We start from the raw sequence: 6,753 nt of genomic DNA, 5'->3' as shown, positions 1-6,753 counted from the left end.
GATCCAGGGGAGGAAAAGCTGATAACCAGGAGGGTTCTTAGTCATGCAGCTAAGATAGGAGAGAGCACGTGTGAAGCCTGAGGTTCTTCAGAGAACTTGTAACTCTGATCTTTGAATGCTCAGTCTGCTGAATAAGTACTACTGAGTGGAGCGTGAACTGGAATGCAGGTGCCAATCCCTGTCTTCCTGCAGTTCAGTTACTCACAACACTGAGTTGTTAGATAAAAGGGAGACTCTCCACCGGACATCTTTGATGTGAAACCTAACTTCAGACTTGTCGTGGTTTAGGCCAAATCGTCTACTGGGGACCCTGGGGGACCCCAGATGGGACCAACAGATGCTCCTCTCTACCCCTCTTCAAAGAGGAGGAAAAAGAGACTTATGAGTTTAGAAGGAACTAAACTACTTTAATGAAATATTAATAATAAAATAAAAAAGAAATAATGAAATATATACAAAACTGTATCAAGCTCCTGAGATGACAGTCACGACACCGGCTGGCATTGGGGCAGTCCCAGGCTGGACTCAGTGATGGACGGGAACTGGATTCCGGATCTGCATTCAGGGTCGGGATCACAGGCAGACAAAGAGAGTCCTTCTCAGACGTCAGCCGTTGAAGGAAGAGCCCCCTGACCCTTTGATCCCTCAGCTTTTATACTGAGCGTGAGGCAGATGGGATGGAATACCCTGTTGGTCAGTTTTGGGTCACCTGTCCTGTCCGCTCCTCCCTGCACATGGGACCCCACTGCGCTTTTCCGCTTCCGACCTTCCAACGGGGCAAATAACAAAGTTGGTTGGCCTTGGGTGTTATAGCAATAAGTATAAGCAAGAGCCTCTCTGCATACCATGCCTGGGCATCAACTATAAACATAGGTCACTCTGAGAGTGTGAACATTGCACAATATGCTGTTAATTTCAGCAGTGTAGCCTCTTGTCTGCTCCATTCATTCTGGAGGTCCAGGGGGAAAGAAGTTATAGTTCTAATAAACCCATAGCAGATACCTACATTCTTTGCCAGCGTGTACATCAGGAATGCCCAGTGCTTACATCTATGCGACTTTCTCTGAGAGCACCAACAGGGTCAGACAGAGATGAAGCTATAGGAAGTGATTGTTTTCCCTCTTTTTCTTTTTTTTTTTTTCATGCACCAATACTCATCGTCTTAGGAGATTTTCTCTACAATCTTGGGAAAGGTGGGAGAATGCTTTTACTCAAATGTCCATCCATTAGGCTCCTTAAAATATAAAAATAGAGCTGAATAACTGTAGTTTGTCTGATGTTATTAAAAAACAGGAATGGATCCTCTAACTCCAATACTGATAAGACTGCATTATAGCAGTAGTACAGAGCACCAGGAATCAAGACCTTCGCAGTAGAAGGCGGGATACTCTTAGTATTTGTCTCATGCCATTTTTGTCAGAGCAGTTCTTTAGAATTTCTTTTCCTTTTCACTTTGATACACTTGCAGTATGTTAATGACAGAGCAATGATTGATTATAGAGCAGCTTATGCACACTGCACATGAGATCACGCCCTTAACTGTATGGACAGGAAAGCTATAGAGTAACAAAATTCTCCCCTAAGCATTAATACTCACTTCCATAGCTCCCCTTCTGATGAATCATTTGTATATAGTAGTCAATCTGATAACCAAGGCAATTTTTGATCTTTCCTCAGACTTTTCTATGAGTTGCACATTATTAGAAAGTTAATGTATCAATGTATGCTAATAACTACAATGGCTCTGTTATAAAACCTACTTTTTAGGGTTTAATATCTCATCTGGTTTCAATCACATTGGAATAAAACTTGGTTTCCAGCCCAGTTGCACATTTGTTTTACAAAAAAAGATTATTCAAATAGGATTTATTTTTGACATAAAGATCAGCAAGAAAAATAATTTTTTCAAGGAATTCTACTTTCTTTGGCAAAAAAAAATAAATTCACAAGTATGTAGTTGAGGAAAAATAAACAATTCAATGCCTGAATAGGAAAAGTGGCCTTATTCTTTAGGAAAATGAACTCCCCATAATACTCTGGTTGGACATCAAGATATTCTGGGACAGCAAGATATTTTTCACCCAGCTTTTTCTTCTGATACCACACAGACATCCTTTTTGGGACATTTGCAGTATTTTAGACACGTAGTCATAAGGCAGTTATTTTTGTCCATTCTGTTTCATTTCATTTCCCCAATTTTATGTATTAGTTTTTTAAATTGTGTGAGGGGGAAAAAAAAGCCCTAAATCATGAAGACATAATGTTAATCATATTAGCAATTTCAGGGTAAACAATACATTGGTAAACTACAGTTTTATGTATGATATTATTAAGTGAAGCGTGTTTGCATCTACCTTTTCTTTGTGCTGTTTTTTTTTTTTTCTTTTTTTTTTTTTAACTTTAGGAAAAACTGGAGATACACCAGATGTTGCCATATACGCCTAGTAGGGATAAGATTGATCACAGTAGAAATTATGCATACTAAGACTTAGGTCATGTCTCAGACATATGGACATGCACAACTGAAAGGAGACTCCTGCAGTTGAGCCTTCCCTATGGCTTCCCTGGGATTTTAAGTCCAGGTGTAAAGAAGTAAGCAGGTGTTAGAAGGACTTTATCTTCACTAATGTGCCAGCCAGCACATCTGAACAGGCACAATGATGTACATAATCTGCTACTCATGAGGGCCATGAGCTTATTTCCTGTCTTTTGCTAGGCTAAAATATTCTTATCTGCATTTTCCCTGTGCTTCTCATCATTATATGTCATTGTTTACTAAGAATAGAGTTGGAATACCAAAGTCTGTCCTAAAGGAAAAACAGCACCTAGTTGAACAGAAAAAAAAGTAAAATAATGTACACACCCAAGAAGTGGGGAGAATTAAAATTATCTCAGGAGAAATAATATTATAATTTCTTAACTTCTGTGTAGTTTGCTGTTATTTAAGTGATGTAACTCAATGTTGGAAAAGGTTTCTCATCCTAGTCTAACCACAGATATCAATCCTCAAAGAAATTACTAAAGTAAGCTACTGTCATATATCTATAGTCTAGATGTTAAATCTTCGTTCATGATGATCAAATCCCAGGCAACTACTTGGATCACTAGTTGCCATTATGAAGAAAAGAATTAACAGTATCACTAACTTCCTTTTCCTCCATGTCACAGCATCTCCCTCCAAAAAAAAAATAATTTTCATTTGAAAAAAATCTTCAAAATAAAGTAATAAGGTAGAGAGTGTACATTATGAGGTGAAGTCCTTTACTAAGTGAGTGGTTTTGACAGCAATGTCATAAGTGATTCTTATTCATCAATATGTTAAAGTAGACAATACAATACAATTAGTAAGACATGTATATTATTAATTTTAACAAAATATGTCAATAGTAAGTCATAAACTCTGTCATGAGACCAGGGAAAATACTACAAAATAAGGGAAACATAGCTGCTCGCATATCAAATGTGGCTTGATCATCAGTCTATGTCAGATTGGCAGTTGTGTCTGTGAATGAATCTTTTATTCCACAAAAATGCTCCTATCCTATAAACTAAATTTCCATTTCAATATCTGAGACAGTTATTGTTTTTAGTAGTGAGCATCACTTATATATCATGCAATATTGCATAATACATTATTAAAGAGTAAAAATCACATTATTTCTGCTATATCATACACGATTAAAATACTTTTCTGTAAGTCATTTGGCCATCATTTTCATTGCACAGTATGTTCCCAATTCTTGATTAGAACTAAGAAGTTGACATTAAACTCTGAAAGGGTTTTGAAAAGACACTCCAGCATTCCTCTAACTGTAAGACTACTCTGAGAAGGACACACTTATAGGCAAACTTTGGAGCTGACTTCTTTTTGGTGCTTATGCCATATTAGCCATAGATCCACGAGCCCAAATTACATCCTACTTAGACTTTTTCCCCTACTTCCCTGCTTCCCCTGCTTCTTCCCCTGCCTCAGCTGCAGGATGACACAGGATCTGCAATGGTGAATCTATGCTTCTTGGGAATTCCTTTGCTTATATCATGGGAATTCTGCCAGGTTGATTAAATCATCTGCAGCTCAGTGGAACAGAACAAAATTGCCAATAATGGGCATGAACCTACATCTATATTTGCTACGTATTTTCAATTTGATAATTTTCCTTGATATAAATAGAACATGTGTTAATAGTACCTGTCACTCCTTTATAGCTTTCTGCATAATAAGAAAGATCCACAGGAATAATAGGTGCCCTCTTGCATATTCATATGATAACCCTAAACTTTAGACACATAGTCAAAGAAAATCAGACCAAAAAGGAATGAAACTTCCAAATATGGGACAGATTCTGATTGGCCCAGAAGATTTGCATTATGAGAGGGACAGATCATAAATGGAGGACTTCATAAAAAGTGTAGCATTGAGATGCACTAAATATAATACATCTGTTTTAACTCCATATTTCCATTCCTTATTTCCTTTATATCTAAAACCAAATACTGATTTTATGTTGGCAAGTCAAAATGTCCAGCATCTGAATTAATAATCATACATTTACTGTTCTGCAGGCATGAGCATCATGCAACAAATTGCAGTTACACTTTTCTATTGGATTCTGCTCATTATTCTATCTATCTCCTTCGTGGACTTAGCATAACATTCTGCACAGCTTCTGTCAGCCGTCATTTCAACAGGCTACAAATATATTTATTAATGAGGCTTTTTTTTTTCCTAACTGCATTGGTTAGAAGAGAGAGATAGACCATATTTAATCACTGGATTTTCATCTGTTACATATTCAAATATAATGCTGGTAGGCAAGAAATTGAAGTGTATCACTGAAAAATGAACAATGAAATGTAAAAAGTGTCCACATTAGACTGACTCTGCTCCTGCCATGTCAATGGATGTCTTATAGTTAAATTCAATTAGAGCACTTTCTTCATTGTAGAATGCTTTTGGAAATTCCACTAAAATTGTATTCAAGAATTTTTGCAAAATAGGTAGTGTATTTGTAATACCTGGTGGTATAGTACAACAGTGAACTGCTCAGCTAATGTATGACTGGAATTTTGTATTTGCATAAGTGACTTGAAGAACAGAATGACCCCCTCTAACCTGGTGGACTGTCCATGATTTATACTAATTTAAATATAATTATAATTGTAACAGATGTTTTGTTTTAAATTAGATTGGTCTCTGTGGTTGTCTACCTTCTATAATTAGGACTTGTCTAACTCTGTACATTGGACACCATCTGCAAGGATTTAGTGCTAACTGTACGTACTGTGCATCCAGTGCTTTTCAGCATAGGGCGAATTCAATATATTAAATCTTATTCTCAGGATGAATAATACCATCCTTTTGTTTTAAAACATGTCAATTTCTCTTAAGCTATCACTCTTTAATATTTAATCAGCACAGATAAATGCATTTCATTTGGCCTTAACTATGTGTCACAATAAGATAAGAGGCAGGAAAGCTAATAAAATAAATTGGTTAAGTTATCCAGAAGATAATGCTTCAGAATTTAGAATATGTTACTATATTTTTCAAAATGGATGTTGATTTAGCCTGTGGCTCTCTGAAAGACACAATTTTTGTGAAGGAAAGCTAATAGACAGCTTTAGTGGCTCGAAGAATTGGTGATTTTCCCTCAATTGTTCCCCTCAGTTGCTGTTTGTTTTGTTTATTACAGGATACTGTTCTGAAGACAATCATGTGTAAGGGTTACATCTGGTGTGCGTTCAAAAACTAGTGGCGCAAAATGCTGAGGTGGGCTGGGGTGAACTGCACTCCAAGAGCAGGCTTGGGATAACAAATTGCCTTTGCATGAGGGTCCTGGCATATAGAATCACTCACAAAGGTGGGTTGTCGAGGCAGAAGAGGTGAAACAAGGGTGATCACAGGCACTGGAAATTATTATTCCCCCACCTTGTTTCTTCCACCTTCGTTTTTCTGTCTTCAAGTCATTTAGTGACCTGAGGTGAGACGGACAGGAATTGACAGCGCTCATGCTGCTGCTGGCAGCAGAGTCGCTGCAGTTGCTTCCTGGACATGAAAGGAGGGGAAAAAAGAAGAAAGAAACCCAATTGTTGTTCTCTAAACATAACATACATAAAGAGAATAGGTTTGATTTAGCTGAAAGCAACCCCTTTTTCCTGTAGAAATTATTTCCCCCTCCACTGCAGTTCAGGAAAAGGGAGAGATGATTTTTTGTCTCTCCCTCTCCCTCTCCTTGCCCGCACAAAGAAAACGTGGGTTGATACCATTTTTATTGTTCTGCTGGGGTGGGTTTCAGACCTTGCATTAGCATATTGAATGTCTAATTGAATTCGGGGGCTGTGTTAATCATCTTGTTTTGTTTAGGGGCGGTTGGTGAAAGGTGCCAACAAATGATCGCTTTGGCTTGGGGTTAGCGTGGTGCTGCCACCCCAAGAAAAAGAGATCGAGAAGGGGGAGGGAGCTAGGGAAAGGCGAGTTGACTGAGTGATGTCTGGAGGGCAAACTCGTGTGTCTCTTTGGTGATGTTGTGTGCTGCTGTACTGAAATCCACCCCTCTGCTGGAGCTAAGGCAAGAGTTGGAGGCATCTGATGCTGCCGTTTCCAGGGTGAAATTTCTAAGGCTGATCACTAAAAACAACAACCAAAAAAAATAATCCAAAAATCCTCAGCAAAAATAGCCATCAGAACAGAAGATCTGGCATCTCCCAGTCTAACTGGCATAACCCAGATAGGCGTTTGAGAACCATCTGCCT

This window comes from Charadrius vociferus, unplaced genomic scaffold (assembly GCF_000708025.1).
Source record: "Charadrius vociferus isolate BGI_N301 unplaced genomic scaffold, ASM70802v2 scaffold513, whole genome shotgun sequence".
Classification (NCBI taxonomy): Eukaryota; Metazoa; Chordata; class Aves; order Charadriiformes; family Charadriidae; genus Charadrius; species Charadrius vociferus.
Note: the sequence above shows the minus strand (reverse complement) of the source record.